The sequence below is a fragment of the Pipistrellus hanaki genome, assembly GCF_964339955.1.
Source record: "Pipistrellus hanaki genome assembly, chromosome: 11".
Classification (NCBI taxonomy): domain Eukaryota; kingdom Metazoa; phylum Chordata; class Mammalia; order Chiroptera; family Vespertilionidae; genus Pipistrellus; species Pipistrellus hanaki.
In genome coordinates this window covers 41,006,553-41,024,552 of record NC_140513.1, presented here as the reverse complement: position 1 = coordinate 41,024,552, position 18,000 = coordinate 41,006,553, and the positions used below count along the sequence as shown (strand labels likewise).

Below are 18,000 nucleotides of genomic sequence, written 5' to 3'. Positions count from 1 at the left end.
TAACTAACTGCCAGCATCTGCCACGGCTTCTTGTACAACAATAATGGTGAAAGGGTACATTAGTGCTCCTGTGTTAATTCAGCTTGTGTTCATCAATAGGGAAATCTATGGTGTAATTAGCAAAATGCATTGGGAGCGGAGTGTTGAAGTCATTTGTAGAGAACTAAATCATAGAAGCTGTACTGGGTCCTGATGTGTTTGCCATCAATACTTACTATGTTTGGGATTTAATAAGGTATATTACCATGCTGAAGAGACCCTTTTATAAGAGAACACCATTTATGCCTGTTATGAGTTTGGGAAAGTGTGCTGCAGCTGGTGAAACCTCACAAACATAAAAGACCAGCCGAAGCCGGTTTGGCTCAGTGGTAGAGCGTCGGTCTGCGGACTGAAAGGTCCCGGGTTCGATTCTGGTCAAGGGCATGTACATTGGTTGTGGGCAGATCCCTGGTAGGGGGTGTGCAGGAGGCAGCTGGTTGATGTTTCTCTCTCATCGGTGTTTCTGGCTATCTCTCTCCCCTCATCTCTGTAAAAAATCAATAAAATATATATTTTTTTAAAAACACACACAAAAAAACATAAAAGACCAGGGCTGTGATTTAAGAAGCAGTCCTGTAACCACGCCACTGGACCAAACTATTTCAGAGAGCCCCTTTCTTCTATAATGTGACATCTGGACAGAAAGACAGATGGATAGTTTTGAATAGCTACCTCAATATCCAGTAAAGAAAGGCATGATCTGAAAACTTAATATTTGAATAACTTTGAAAAATAATTTAGGCGATTTCCTGATAAGCCATTTCTATATTCACAGAACTTCAGTGAAAATGCAAGAGTAATAGTTTGTAAGCTTTTTTTTTAAAGGAGCCATTAAATAGTACTTAAAAATGCCAATAAGGGTGCATATGCATATATTATATAAATGTAAGTAACATCCAAAAAATTGGAAATGATGAATTCTGAAGCCTTCATTCCATTGCAGTTCATTAAAGTCTTCTTACTAAATTTGAGTTGTTATATGAATTTACAATTCCTGGCAAATTTCAGGTGAGTTATACATTGTGTTACATGCACAAGGATACTGTAAATACACAAATATTTTCCAAAGGTGGTAGACTTTGCTATGACATCTTGTTATTTACTATATAGAGATCTGGAGCATTAAGAGCCAGGCAGAGTCCATCCCTACTTCACCCCCAATTCAAATCAGGGACAGTTCTCTACAGAAGCCATGGGAGGGGGGTGAACATTCACTGACTGCTTCCTGCATTGCCACACACTTTATTGAGGTGGTATTCTCTCCGTTTTACGTAGGGGACCCTGTGGAAGCTGCCAAGGGCGGTGCGGCACTGGACAGCCTGGCCCTCTGGCTTGCTCTCGTCCCTGCACCATCCCACCCTTGTGTACTTTTTAATCCCTGGCAACTGAACCTTCCTAATCTCTGAGCTTAAAGAGGCAAACAGCGGACTCTTACGGGACTAATGCAGAGGTTATAAGGAATCGATAAGTGTTCTTGGGACCTCCTAAGCCCCAGGCCTGCCTCTGCCTTCAGTTAGCCGCTGACGTAGAATTCCTGCCCCTCATCCAGTCACATACCTCCCACTCCCCATTTATGGGATTTGGGCCTACAAAAGGGAGGTGGGGTAGGAATTCTGCAAAAGAAAGGAATTTGGGGCTAGACCCCCTTTTGCTCTTACTTGCCTTGTGGCTATTTTCTTGGAAAGTGTTTCTATGACTTGGGGCTACAGAAACATGCAGAGTGCTGTCACCTACATAGACTAGGGAGGCTCTAAGCAAACTTAATGCATGACTGCACTGCATAGAAGATGCCTTGAAACCTAAGATTTTATTTTTAAAAGCATTTCTCCACTCAAAATTTAAATCCATGTGATTTTACTCTGTTCAAAGCTTAGCACTGTCTTTGAATAATGGGCTGTTGAAATTAGGGATAGTACCTGTTCAGCTCATTTTGGTAACACCTCATAAAAGTAGATCCAAGTGCATTACAGATTTTGTAACTGTTTATCTTAGTAACTAAAGTAAAAACCTATTTTACTACCGTCCTTAAAGATACTCTCTCCATTTGAATGCAGCTTCATTAAACTGTGTTGGTGGAAGAGAAATAAATTGATCATTGTAAATAATTTTATGCCAATTAAAAATTCAAAAGTCAAAATTATCCCTTTTTCTTTTTAAGTTGATTCTAATGAGCCCCAAACAAGGCTAATTTCAACTCTAAATGTTTCTCTTAATTATTATTTTTTAAATGGTAATGTCTAGTGTCAGTGGGGCTGTTTAGGAAAGGGCTGTTGTTGGTAGCACTGGAAATTGGTTCAATCTTTCTGGACAGCAGTCTAGTGACATGTATGTAATAAGAACCATAAAACTGTTCATACCCTCTGACCTGGTAATTCCACTTTGGGGAATAAGCCCCAAGAAAGAAAGATTAATTGGCCCATCGATGCTCAACACGCCACTATTTGCATCAGTAAAGATGTGCTGTGCTCTGGTGCTGGGGTCGGAGCAGGGCTGGGGGTAGCAGCTTTTGGGTTGGGGGGTAGGAAGCAATCACAGGCAATCAGCAATTCAGGATTACACCACCCTGTAATCATCAACAGGCTCCCAGTATTCACAGAAATGGAAGCAATGACTGGTGGAGACCCAAGTAGAGGCTGAACAGGAAGGAAAAGGAAAACCTGCCCATCTGATCTTTTTACATTTTACAAAGAAAGTGGTAAACTCTGAGGGTGACCCCTGTTTGAACCAGCAAGCCCAGTATCTGTTTTCTCTCAAGTAGCCTATTTGTCTACAGAATCTAAAGGATATTTATTATTATTTAAAAACAAACAAAAACTTACACATAACCACTCTTACCAAGAATGTTGGGGGTGTGTGGGGGGAACCTTAAGATGATTTCAGCGATAACATCTAAACCATCAGTATTCTTTTTTGGAAGGTAATATGTACTGCCCCAAACCCCAGCCCTCTGAAAAACAAAACAAAAACCACTCTAGCTGCTAAATCTTTTGACATTGCAAAGACCCCTGACTTTTAACTTGAATGATCTGTTGGCAGTCAATGGACTGGAACGAATAATTCTCTTCCAGTGATGTGAGAAAACCGGATACTCATGCTTGAGAAAAAAAAAAATTTCTTCTTCTATATACTATTAAACTCTCACTAAGAAACCATTTAAAAATAAAAATACAAGTGGCACTTTTCAATTGCTAGCAACCCTTCACTTAGATGCAGACAAAGGGAAAAAAAGTGCTGGCCTCTTTAGTTTCCTAGTTTACAGGCCTAAGAATCTGATGAAAAGCTGGTGAATATTTCTCACACAACAAATTCTTCTGCTTCATGATAACCATAGTGTTTGGAAATAAAATCATGTCCAATCAATACCACTTAGCAGATATTTAATGTTTCACAACAGAACTCTTTTCCAGAGTGGAACTGTGGCCCTTCTCACTAACATTCAAAATAATTAGGATTATCTTAGCTGTCCAAAGCTTGGCAGGTTCAGTTTGCACTTTCAAACAGCATTAATTCTTGGCACTCAGAACAAGGGATAAAAGCTAAAGATATGAATGGAGATCTTTATTCAACCTGATCTATCATGGATTAGCTCATTCTTTTCCAGTTCATGCCTGCATTCTAGTTAAGAGGAAGGCTAAGCTGTAACTGATGTAATTAGAAACCACAAGCTCAGAAAAAATAGCCCCTTTTTTCTTCCCCATTTCCTATATATTTAGTAAAAAAAGAAAAAAGAAAAAAAATCTTTGAAACAATTAAATGTTTTTCCCACATAAGTGTAATTAAAGAGGAGTGAGGTATGCTTTCCTGAAAATATATCTTAATTGTCAGTTCTAAAATCTAACACCAATTTTATCTTAGCAACTAATGTCCAGAGGGGCCAGCTCTGCACTTTGCATATTGTATAGAGAAATGGCCAAGCCATGGCAAATGAGAGTTCCTGTAAATGGAATAAGTACATTATTAGTGCTTCTTCCTTGATATAACTATCATAACCTTGTAAACACTGGGAATTACCATTTTAAAAAATGAAGTGAACTTAGAAAGTACATACTTATGCAGTATCAACAATAACTCTTTCCCTCTAAAACGCATGCACGATTCACAAAATAATGCCTGTAGATTTTTCTTAAAAAACTCTTTTGACCCCCTTCACTCAGAACAACTTCTTAATTCTCAAAATAAACAGAAGTCTCTCAAGCGTCCTTCTGTAGCACATGGGAGAGTCTGAGGACTAGATCCCAGGCTGGCCCAGCCCTTGCTACAGACCAGCTTTCCTACGCTTGAGAAACTAGGGGATAATGCACCTAAACTACTCCCTTACCCGGACAGAGTTCAACACAAAGGGAAGAAACTTTTTGTTTATTTGTTATAATGCAGTACACAAAAAAATGGAAAAGAGCCGAAACCTGTATGGCTCAGAGAATAGAGCATCAGCCTGAGGACTGAAAGGTCCCAGATTTGATTCCGGTCAAGGGCATGTGCCTTGGTTACGGCACATCCCCTGTGGGGGTATGTGCAGGAGGCAGCTGATCAATGTTTCTAACTCACTCTCTCCCTTCCTCTCTGTAAAAAATCAATAAAATATATATATATATTTAAATGGAAAAGATAGAGTGGCTCCATTCAGTCTTCCACTGCATCCTCCCTTGTCATACAAGCTTTAAATGTCATCTCCTTGCAAATGACTTCACAATTTATATCTCTTGCCCTAAGAACTACTTCAGTATTTTAAATACCTGCTGGACATTTCCACCGGGTTGAACCTCTTGCAATGTAAAACTCACAGTATTTGGAAATGAGGCCACCATCTCCTCCAACCATCGACCTGATGCTCCCTCCTCTCTCGGGTCCTGAGCATGCCCACTTCACCTGCTTGCTCAGGCTCTGAGCCTCAGGCATTATCTTAGATCCATCCCCACCTCCCTCCCACATCTAAACAGCTGCTAAGTCCTGCTTTGTGACTACACAGAGCTCTTCCACACATTTCTCCTTCCCAGTTACCTATCCCACCACAGCCCAGTCTGACTTCACACTCATACTTAATCTGCTAGCACGTTGTTGCTCTATCCAGTCTTCTCTCTACTTCACTTCACCGCTGAAGTACCCATTCTTATCTCCCAGAAGCATGTCTCTTACAAGGCATTTTTCCTAAATAAACAGTTTTGGTGGCTTCTGAAAAAACCCAAACTCTCTGGCCTGGCATTTAAAGCATCCTGATTTTCCATTTCTCCCCTGCACTTACACCATGTTCCTGACTCACTCCTGCTCTTCATTCCAGGACAGGCCTGCGTTCTCTGGCTCTGACACTGAACTCATGTTGGTCCCAGTCTCCCCAATCTCCACAGTTAAAAACCTAGTTCAAAAGCCAACTCCTCCCACCTCTAATGCTCTGAGTATTTTGCCTTCTTGTGGCACTATCACTGTCACCTTCCTACCATCTTCCCTTATAGAACAGCTCCCCTACAAAACAGAATAGGATCCACATCCTATTTGTCTTTGACGCCCTTTGATGGCCACTAATTAAAAATGTTACCCCTTTGCCAGAACTGGTTTGACTCAGTGGATAGAGTGTCGGTCTGCGGACTGAAAGGTCCCAGGTTCGATTCCGGTCAAGGGCATGTACATTGGTTGTGGGCACATCCCCAGTGAGGGGTGTGCAGGAGGCAGCTGGTCGATGTTTCTAGCTCTCTATCCCTCTCTCTTCCTCTCTGTAAAAAAAATCAATAATATAAATATATATATATATATATATATATATATATATATATATATATATATATATATTTTTTTTTTTTTTAAAAAGTGTTACCCATAGTAAACATTCAACAAGTAGTAGCTGATGAATGAAACATAAGTCTCACTGGTCAAAGCCAGCTGATCTGTTTCCTAGAAACCACTGTTCATGACCAGCACATGGATGAGCATGCAGGGAAAGATGGTGCAGAATAGTGATCATAACAAGAGAGGAGTGACAGCAGCCAGTCGCACATCAAGGAAGGGGCAAGGAAATCTAAAAAGCAACTGGGGAACTAGCATAGGAGTACATATGTGACAATGAAACTGAATCGCAAGAAAGGTTCAGCATCCTGAAGGCAAGAAAGGAGAAATTTTATAATAATAAAGGTGTAATATGCAAATCGACCCAATGACCTAACAGCAGAATGACCCACACACTATGACACGCACTGGTGCCAGGCCACCCAAGGCAGTTTGATGCAAATTGTCAGGGCCCCCTCCACCCTCATGCCATCACCCCATAATCATCCCACAGAGGAAGGCCCAGGCCAGCAAAGTGATCACACCCCATGCCTGTCGCCCACAGAGGGAGGTGACAGGTGGTGGGGGAGAAGGGAGAGAGCCGCACAGATGGCAAGCAGTGGCAGTGGTGAGGGCGGGGCCAGCTGCCGGCAGCTGGGGAAGAAAGCCCCAATAGGCCTTGATTGCCGCCCAGGGATCCTACCTAAGGGGTCACAGATTGCGAGAGTGCGAAGGCCAGGCTGAGGGATACCCCCTACCCCATGCACAAATTTCGTGCACTGGGCCTCTAGTCTATTTTATAAATATCCTGTCATCAAAGGCTGGGAGCAGGAAACTTGGGCAATTGCAGGAGAAATCATCAGTTATTTGGAAAACTCATTTTTGTGAAACATTATTTCTCAATGATGGCAAGTTAACAGACATGAATTCATTCTTATGCCCAGTGCTTGGACAAATGTCCCTTCACTCTGGACAGTAACAGAAATGTAAGAACAACATGCTGGAAGACTGAAAGGTATACAAACTTTTTCTCCCTCCATGGTAACTGAAGTGCATTAAAACTATTACCTTTCAAAAACTAGGTAATGTGGTGCTATCGGACAGGTTTTGGATAGACTGCTTTTATCACTGATTGACTCATTGATTGCTGATTGACTGAAGATGTAAGCTTGATTCCACACACATACACAGAACCAGCCCCAACGAGTGAAGCCACATTTTTCACAAGCACAATGGGCACATTAACACAAAATGACCATGTACTCATTTTACAAAGCAGGTCTCCACTCATTTCAAAAATGTGTGTCCTTTAAACCTTAGAAATCTTGGAGATTTAAGTTGTAGTCTATCAGAATAACTACAAAGGAAAAACCCTTCAGCTCTGAAAAAAAATGATAAGGTGAAATAAATTTCATTAACTCTGACTAACCAACAGGCCAGGATTGGCCACAATATGATTGATTTCACCGTTAAAGCTACTGTTGAAAGTGTTTAAATGCCCAGGCACTGGCGCCAACCCACACACTCCTCCCTTAAACCCACATTCCAAGTAGATCAGTTATTTTCACACTTGGTTCATCTTCAGTGAAGACGGTAATTAAATCTTTAATTTGAAAACAAGAGTGCAAGTCCAGTGTCACTACGTTATTGGCTGCCCTCAAAACTTACAGCAAAGAGCAAACAAATAACAAATGGTGACCTCAGCTCCTTAGAGCTTAAGTAATCAGTTCATTTCAGAACGAAACATCTCAGAAGTGACCAATTTACATGTGGCAATGCTTTCCAGTCATCTGCAAACCTCCTGGGGATTGGAAACTTTACTTACATTGCATAAATTGTCAAGTTTATGCACTGTTTGGCTTTCTGATTACACCACAATTTTTAAAACATAAATTTCAGAGCAACTCTATTTTATGTACAAGGTGTTGGAAGAGGCCTCTTAGGAAGCTAAATACTCTCAGGAACATGATGACTGCTGTTGGTCCTCTATTCTTTTTTAAAAATATGTTTTTACTGATTTTTTTTTTTTTTAGACAGAGAAGAAGGAGAGGGGGAGATAGAAACACTGATGAGAGAGGAACATCATTCATGGGATGCTTCCTGGATGCCCCCTACTGGGAACTGAGCCTGCCACACTGGCTGGGTCCTCTATTTCTTCATAAAGAAGTAGCTAAAACTCTTCTTAAGCATAAAAGAAGGCAGTGTTGTGCTAACAGGTTACTTAATTTGTGGAATATTTATTGAGCATCTCTTCTGTGCCCAGCACTGTTGCATATAAAGGGAATAAAACATTCTCTGTTCTCACAAGGAAACTGCAAGGAACACCTGGGACCAGATTCCAGCTGAGCCACTTAACTGCTGATGTGATCTTGGGAGGTAATTTAACAGCTCTGAACCTCAATTCCTCATCCATTAATAGAAAAACAATGCTAAAGGTTATAATTAAAAATAAAATATACCAAATATTTGACATTAGTTCCTCCCTTTGCTTGTCTATAAGGGAGCAAACAGTAAGTGCTTCCAGTGTACACCAGGGACCATCTAAAGCAAAATCAGGAGGAAGGTGACACTGTCCCTCAATTATTTTCATAATTTACAGAAAAGAGGCATTCTTGTTGAGTGAGGTTCTGGTCCATGCCTGGCCTGCAGCCCCACCTTAGAACGGAATCACAGCCTTTCAAAGTATTGACAGGTGAGAGACTCTCAAGTTGGTAATCAGCTTTCCTTACACTTTGCCCTCAGAATCTTAATTAGAATGTAGTGCTATGGCTAACCATAGCACTGGTATTTAAAGAAGAGAAATTTCAAGACAATTTTTTTCCACGATCAGAAACTCTCATGTTCTCTAGTGTTTCAATGGGGTTCCAGAATACTAATGAAGTATTTGTCAGAGTGTTGAATAAAATGAACTTTTATTTTTGTTAAAAAAAAAAAAAATACTGCTACCGCGTTTCCCCAAAAATAAGACCTACGTACAGATTTCCTTCTGAGTGAAATATAAGGCATCCCTCCGAAAATAAGGCCCCCCCTAGGCTAAACATGAGAGATTTGGTCCACTGATTCTGAAAGAAATGGAGTCACAAGAAATTCACCAGGAAATTTAGAAATTGGATTGTTATGATGATGTTCCAGAAGATGATGTCATGATTATCATTGAATAAATGAGTAAATTCTTGATACTGTAGGATTCAGTTTGTCTGGTTTGTGTTGACAACTATCCTACTACTGTACTATATACAGGTAATAAATTTCCTTTATTTTCATTTAACAATAAATGTGTACCATATTCTTCTTCATGGAAAAATAAGACAACCCCTGAAAATAAGACCTAGCGCATCTTTGGGAGCAAAAATTAATATAAGACACTGTCTTATTTTCGGGGAAACAGGGTAGTTCTAATACTAAAAAGATAAAAATGAGAGAAAGGGAAAAGGTACCAATATTAGCATGAGCTAATAAATGTGTTTGGTAGTTAAAAGGATAAGTTTTTCATGATGCTAAGCTAAGGTCCTCTGTTTATTTAAAAAGTACTTAGAACTGTGTCAAAACTCAGCACAGGCTTTAATTTGCTCTAATAAACATGTATTATTTTCCTAGTAATAAAAAGTGACATAAAAGACAGAAAGTAAAGCTGAAAGTAAGTCACAGAAAACAGAAGCCACTGCTGGAGGCATAGCTCTTCCCTGGGCTGCAGGACTGAACTGCTCTGTAATGAGTGCAGGCTGGTGGACACTGGGAGATGGAACAGGAATTCCTAGGAAGAGACTACTGGCCTCAGGCAGGAGCTGGCAAGTGCTGACTTAAGTCAGCAGAGCTTGTTAAATGAGGTTCAGCCCACATTATTTATTAGTATAATTATTAATAATAATCATTATAATTTATTGAGCCTCTATCATGTTCCAGGCCTTGTCCTTTACTTATTTTTACATAAACCCTTTGGGGAGGTGGTATTAATATCCTCATTTGATAGATTTTAAAAATTAAGGCTGAGAGGGTGATTAACATCCAAGGTCACACAAGTGCTGAGTGTCAGAATATGTACGCAGGACTCAAACCAGGGAATGTCCACCACCAGGCCACAGTACATTACAGTAGGTTTGCTTCTCACCCTGCCAACTCTCACCTCACCCAGGAGTCGCCTTGACCCTTGCTCTTCTGCACAGTCATGGAGCTGCTGTATGCGCTCCTCTCCAGAAAACTGCGATCTTGCTGGAAAAGACAAATCTCAACCCCAAGCATCACCTGAGTTGCAGGTTTGCCTTCCTAAAACAAGTCCAGGAAAGCAGCTATCCAGGGACCCCAAGTCCCACATTTTAAAAACCTACTTTCTAAGCAGAAGAGACTTCAGGGATCCATCATCTGATTTGGTGGATTGAAGGGTTATCTGTTTGCTGCCTATCAGATTGTGTGTTTCAGAAAATAAAGTGAGAGTCATTTGGCAGAACCCTGCACTCTTTTCAAAAGCCACTTCTTGCTGCAGAGGCCTGTGAGCCCCGAAACAGTAGAGCACAGAAGAGGATAGAAAAGTGCAAAGTGGGGTCACAGGTCACAAGGTAAATCCCTCCAGCATCATCTATCTCTAACAACCAGATTGTACTGAATCCTGGGGACAAGAGGGGGCCTGCCAGGGGCTGTGGAGAGGATGCTGACTTCTACCAAGGCTCCTGCACATCTGGCAGGGGAGACTGGAACGGACCAATAGGATCTGGGAATTTGAAAGCTATCTATCAGACACTGTGGTGTCAAAAAAGAGTGTTTAAGGGATCATATTTTTCCCAAGACACATTCCATGTGTCTGGGGAGAAAAGAGGAAAGGGGAACAACGCCCCTTAGTAATGTAAAAGCTTGGCTTTTCCCTTCATCTAATTTCAGCTGATGTGCACTGTCCATCAGAGGAAGTACACATCCGACAGAGGAAGGAGAGCGGACAGCAGGACAGAGCCAGCAGGGGGTGGGGTGGATGTCTCGCTCAGCATCATGTAGCACAAGAGGGCCAAATTCTCAGCAAATCTATATAGGTGAGTTTTCAGAGCAGTTAAGTAATTACCCTATTCCACCTCATGTGACCTTTCATGAAGTCTGGATGGAGACAATGAAAAATGAACCAATTCACCCCAGGAGGCTCCAGCACCTTACGGTCATCAGTATCAAGGGATCCTGATACATCTAACAGAAATGCCATAGTGCCTGGCCAGGGCCACCAGCAGGAGAAACCTATCAATCAATGAAGCTAACACAGAGTCCAGTGCATGCTCAAATCTAAAGCCAGAGCAACAGGAAAGGGTGCAAAGTACAATAATAAACTCATGGGCTCACATGGTGTTTGTATTTAAGACTATTCTGTCTCTTAGGCAAGCCATGTTTAATGCCTCAGTTCCCACATTTATAAAATGACTTCCAACTTCTCTCCCAAAATAATTTTTTGTGTATTATAATTTCTTATTGTTACAATTTCTCAAACTTCCATTTTTTTTTTTTCAGGTCTAAAGGTTTAAGTGCCTGTTCAAAGTCAGAATTAATTGAGTATAAACAGAGCTGGGTAATTTAGCATCAAGTGATTACTTCTGAAGCAAGAAATTAACCGCTTTTCTTCCCTAATAGAGACATTAATGTTTTCTGTCAATAATGGATTAAGCTCTTTCCAATAACTGGGATTCAACTGTGAAATGGGAGGAGGATCAATTCCTCCGTCTTTGTGCTCCTGTATATAAGTAGTAGCTTTATGCCCTAGCTAGTATTGCTCAGTGGATAAAGCATCGGTCAGTGGACTAAAGGGTCCCAGGTTCGATTCCAGTCAAGGGCAATACCTTAGTTGCAGGCTCAATTCCTGGCCCTGGTTGGGCATGCGCAGGAGCAACCAATTGATGTGTCTCTCTCACATCTATGTTTCTCTCTGTCTCTCCCCCTCCCTCTTCTACTCTTCCTAAAAATCTATGGAAAAATATCCTTTGGTGAGGATTAGCAACAAAAATAAATAAATAAACAAACAAACAAATAAAATCAAACAAACAAAAACTCCACAAAAAAACAAAACAAATGTAGCTTCCAGTGACATGTACAGCCTCTTGCCTCAGAATCAAACGCTGATCACATTACGATGGCTTAGTGGAAATCAGATCATCACCTGACTTTGCACGATGCATTTTCTAACACTAGTGGTTCTTCAGTGCCTTGGTTGACTCAGTCTAGAACCCAGTCCTTGGCAGGTCAGTCACTGCTTTCTGTGTGAATCTCAACTATTGTCCAGTGTGACCTCGCAGACCTGGACACACCCTCAGAGCACAGAGAGGCCACGTCCCTAACCTTTCCTACAGAGAAAACAGCACATTTTTAGCCAAGTTGAAACACAGCTGTCCCCACATTTCATCAAGAAAGCAGGAAAGTTGCCTTCTTTTTTCAGCTTTTTGGCCTGTCTTCCATTAAATTAGGTCCTTTAGTAATGAGATAATCATAAGAGATGACAATCACTAGGGTCTTTACAAGCACCTCTGCTTGTGTAAGAGCTGGTGTTTTTACGTGAAGATTGATTAGGATTCAATGCAAGCTGACTGTCAGGCAGAGATGGACTACACTGGAGACCCTTACCTTGTGGCCTGTGACCCAGGCTTGTACTTTGCTTACAGGGAGAGAAGGAAACAGTGGTGGATGAAATGGTCCAGGTCAGCTGGTGTTGAAATCACTGCCCAGATGCTGAACAAGGAGGGCACCCTCCATACTGACAAAAATGAAGGTGTTCAATGATATCACGCTAGCAAAGGTTTAGGGAATGAAACAGGGAAAGCTCAGTCTTGGGGTTAATTTGGTGATATTTAATAGAACCTAAAGCAGGCTTTCTTTGAAATGCCCCTTTTTAGAATCTCCCCAGAAAAACACCAGAACATGTATACAAGAGAACTGCAGCATTTGTTTAACACAATATGATTGTCAATATATAAGGAATAAACTATGATAATAGCTTATTATCAATAAACTATTGAAACAATATTAAGCAATAAACTATGATCTACCTAAACTATGGAATCCTATGTACCTGTTAAAAATATAAAGCTGACATGGAAGATCTCTAAGACTGTTGATTTAAAAAAAGCATTTTTGAGGAACAAGATGTCCACCATGTAAAAAGCCAAGCAAATTGTGTGTTTCTACAGACACACATATCTGCATGTGATTTCATAGCAAAAGATTTGAAATGACATATATGTTTAGCTCTTGAAGCAAACTGTTAAATAAATTGAGGGGGAAAAATCAACAAAACAGTATGTACACCAAGATTAAAGCAGGTTTAAAAAAAACACCCTCATAGGGAATTAGAGAAAAGAAAAATTGTAGTGTTCTTCTGTTCATTTAAGCAAAAATAAACTAAAGTTATTTTAACTCTACGTACAGAAACATTCTGAAAAAAAAAGTTTCCAAAGTTATTTTTAATTGCTCTTTTACAAATCTCTGACTTATATGGTACTTTTTAGATGAAAAAGTACAAAAGTTAGCTGTATAGGAAGTTTCATCATGATGGAAGTATGAAATGGCTGACTGTAAACTATTATGAAAGAACTAGAGACGTGATGCACAAAAATTTGTATAATGGAGGGGGGGGAGTCCCTCAGCCTGGCCTGCCCCCTCACAGTCCAGCAGCCCTCAGGGGATGTCATACTGACTGCTTAGGCTGCTCCAGAGAAGCAGGCCTAAGCTGCAGTCTGGCCTCCCTCTGCGGGAGATGACCGGCCCATCAGTGGAAGGCACCGCCCCATCACCCCTTGCTGCTGCTGCCTCTGTCTTCCCTCTGTGGGAGGTGACCAGGCTGATCAAGGGAAGGCGCAGCCCACATTACCCCACTGCTGCCACCACTGCTGACTGCCATGGCTGTGAGGTGTGAGCCCCAGGCCTTGCAGCTACTGGGGCTCATGGCTTCCAGGCATGATCCCCAGGCCTCGCAGCCACCAGAACTCACAGCTGCCTGAGCACATGGCTACCTGAGCCCACAGCTGTTTGAGCCCATGGCTGCCTGAGCTCCAGGCCATGCAGCCACCACCATGGCTGCCTGCCTTTGGCCCTCACAGCCACTGCGGTTTTGTCTGGATAGACATCCAGAAAATGTCTGCTCTAATTAGCATATTACCCTATTATTAGTATAGATAAGCATTAACTAAAGTCTAGTTACAGTGTTAATATGAACCACTTAAAACTATTTTGATTTATGGAAATGGTACATTGCAAAAGATCTAACTTGTTGATAAAGTATGCATTTCATTTCATTATTATTGTCAATATGTTACAATAAGCAGGTCTTTATCCAACAGAGAGGTCTGCACAATTCCTTAGGTTAAGTTAGTCATTGGGTAAGGTGTAGTTTGGGCAACTACATTCCCTAAATTATCTAGTTAACTTAATAAGTAGTCATGCACCTTCCAAAGCAACTGACAACTGTAATAAAAATATTCTGTAATGGAGGGAGAAACCAAGATGGTGGCATCAGTAAACACCTAAATTGCTGCCGAGCACAACAATTTCGAAACTACAACTCAAAGACAAAACAGACATCATCCCGAATGACAGGAAGGCTGGCTGAGTGGAAATTCTACAACTAGAAGGAAAGAGAAAAACACAATGAGACTCATAGGAGCTGCAGAAGGCAGAGGTATGGAGGCACGCATGAGGAGAGGGCTGGCAACTGAGTACACAGCTGGCTTTTTCAAATGGGAGGGAGACAAAAGCTCCAGACTGTTCTGAACTCCAGATCCGGGAGAGACTCTGGGGGCCAAAGTTTCATACGGGGAGAAACTGGACTGTCTGGCAGCAGACAGAACACGAGGGCAGCTTTCTCTCAGAGGTGCTTGCAATAATTACCACAGGACACTGAGACCCGGGGGATCTCTTAGGGCACGGCTGATGGAAAGCCATTGCTGTTTGCTAAGCCCTGAGACTCCACCCCATCCAAGGTGAGCGCAGAGGCTTTTGCATATGAATGGCCTGGTCCTCTGAATTCTAAACTTACCTAACAAACTACAGTTGAGTCGGTGAGACCCACCCAGAACATCCAAGAGAAGGCCCAAGACCCTGCAGCAGCTTGCACTGCTTCACAGCTGGGCTTCATCTGGGCACCTCCAAAACCCAAATAAAGAAGAGGAATCTGCAGATCTCTCCATCCAAGAGCCAGTGTACCCGGGGTCAGAGTTGTATTATACATATTACAACTCCTCAGATCCATAAGGAACACACTCAGGGGCAGACTCTGTGAGCACCAAAACCCCATTGAAGCAGTCTTGTCTCATGAGGGTGTCTCCAGAACAGAAGTTCTCCCAGCGAAGACACAGATGATCCTCATAGCCAACTGGCCTGGAAGTCAATTCCTCCTAGTGATATCAACAACAATCAAGGCTTAACTACAAGACTGTACCCAAGCCCACAAAGGGGTGCACCAAGAGTGTCCACCTCAGGTAACTGGGGAAGCTGAGCCACTGGGCCCTATAGGACACCTAGCACACAAAGCCACTCTATCAACTCAGGGAAGCAGCCAAAATACAGAGGCAAAGAAACAGATCACAAATTACAGAAATGGAGGAAAGCAAACTACTGGATATATAGTTCAAAACCACGGTTATAAAGATTTTTGAGAACTTTCTAGAAAAAAAAATGATAAATTTAGCCAGACCCTTGACGATATGAAAAAGGACCAACTAGAAATTAAACATACACTGACTGAAATAAAAAATATTATACAGAGATCCAACAGCTGACTAGGGGAATGCAAGAATCAAGTAAAAGATTTGAAATACAAAGAAGCAAAAAACATACAACCAGAAAAGAAAAAAGAATCCAAAAATATGAAGATAGTCTAAGGAGCCTCTGGGACAACTTCCAACAACCGAATTATGGGGTGCCAGAAGGAGAGAGAGAGCAAGATACTGAAAACCTATTTAAAGAAATAGTGACAGAAAACTTTCCCCATCTGGTGAAATAGACTTACAAGTCCAGGAAGTGCACACAAGCCCAAACAAAAGGAATCCAAAGAGGACCACACCAAGACACATCATAATAAAATGTCAAGAGCAAAAGACAAAGAGAGAGAGTATTAAAAGCAGCAAGAGAAAAACAGTTAGTTACCTACAAGGGAGCACCCATAGATTGTCAGCTGACTTCTCAACAGAAACTAAGCAGGCCAGATGGGAGTGGCAAGAAATATTCAAAGTGATGAATAGCAAGAACCTCAACCAAGATTACAGCAAAGTTATCATTCAGAATTGAAGGTCAGATAAAGAGCTTCACAGATAAGAAAAAGCTAAAGAGTTCATCACCAGAAAACCAGTATTATATGAAATGCTGAAAGGTATTCTTTTAAGAAGAAGAAAAAGATAAAGATAAAAATTATGAACAACTAATACATATCTATCAACAAATGAATCTAAAAATCAAGTGAATTAAAAATCTGATGAACAGAATAAACTGGTGGATATAATAGAATCAGGGACATGGAAAGGGAGTGGACTGACAATTCTTAGGGGAGAAAGGGGTGTGGGAGTGGGGGAAGAGATTGGGAAAAAACCGCACACCTATGGATTAGGACAGTGTGTGGGGGGGTAAGGGCAGAGGGTGGGATGGGAACCGAGGTAGAGGGGAGCTATGGGGGGGGGGAGAGGAATAGTTGTAATAATCTGAACAATAAAGATTAAAAAAAATATATATATACTATAATGTCTACGATATTTGAAACATAATAGAATAGTAATATTTTATGACACAGAGCCTGTTATTACATTAGGGATACATACAGTATTTGTAATGATACTAAATTAAAAGCACTTTATAAATGAAGATCTTTGAATCAGGATTGATTCCATGTACACACAAAAATGATATGAGATTTAGGGGATAAGAAATTCTGTCCTGAAACTATGCCTGCCACCCAAGGACCAAAATATCTGACATTTCACAGTTAAAGATTCATTTATTCAGAATAAACACTTATGTCCTTTTAAAATGCAAATAATCAACAGACCTAAGACATATGATCAATTATTATTTTACCATGTTATTTATCTAATTGTTTTTCTAGAAAGAGGGAGAAGCAGGAGGGAAGTAGGCTACCAGAAGTAAGAAAAGGCCCTTCATGAGTATGTGCCCTTACTGTGTGAGGACACCAGATGAGAAACAACGGAAGTCCAACCCTACTAATCAATCATTCTGTTTATTTCCTGGAACTGGTGCTTCCTGGAACACCTTCAATGTACTCTTTCTAAGAACTCTGGCAGATGCCAACTCAATCAGAAGCATACAATTAAGATCATAAAATTCTTCAAAAACCAGTAAAAGTACAACTTATTAAGCACTAACCATATACAGTGGCAAGCCATTTACAGACTTTACTTACCTCACCTTAAAATAAACCTTAGTTAGAGATACATACTGTCACCTCTAACACACAGATGGAAAAACTATGATTCAGAGAGGAAGACACTTGACCAAGGTCACATGGCACTAAGTGACAATGCAGGACTTTGAGACATCAAACTCAATGCCCTGAACCATTATGCACTGGTACCTCACCCCAGTCTCAAATACAAATAAAAATAAATTAATATGACCAAGAATCAGTGCTTAAGTCCAAAGCCAACACATGTTCTCTGAAGGGGGCACTCATAGCTTTAAATTCATCTTTTCTTTAAGTAGATATATTTTGGTTAAAAACGGTAAAAACAGCTTCTTTCCCATGCTTCTTTAGAATGGGTACTTCATCAATAAATTGGAGTCTCCTGGAAAATCTTCAACAGACTTACTTTTAACCAGTCCTCCTGGTTCCCCTTCCTTTGGCTGATGTTCCCACATGAAAACGAAGTCCATTTGGCAATGGATCATATAGCCCACCATCCCAGTGTGATTTAACTTTAACGAAATAAAAATAATCCACACTATCTAATATCTAGGTCCTAGTTGTTAGTTGGCTATGTGTATTACTTTCATGGGAAAAAGAAGTTGGGTAAATGCACTGTCATGTGTGAGTGCAAATGATATACCTATATACTGTGCTAGATGCCTCTAGAGCTAGACTCACATCCTATTAGCAACACCTCTGTGCAAGCTTCAACTCAACTCCCTGTAACAGCATCTTATATCAAGAGTGGACCATGGGTCACTTACTCCTTACCCCAGGGCTTCTCTGATGCCACAGATACTAGCCTTTAAGCACACATGTGCAACTCAGAAGTGAGGGAA

General features: G+C 41.0%; 1 protein-coding gene across 1 annotated transcript in view; it reads right to left on the bottom strand.

Moving 5' to 3' along the window:
* DMRT1 (doublesex and mab-3 related transcription factor 1) overlaps nt 1-18,000 on the bottom strand; it is a gene marked incomplete at both ends in the record, with an annotated part of 92,710 nt that overhangs the window by 1,128 nt on the left and 73,582 nt on the right. The window lies entirely within an intron of this gene.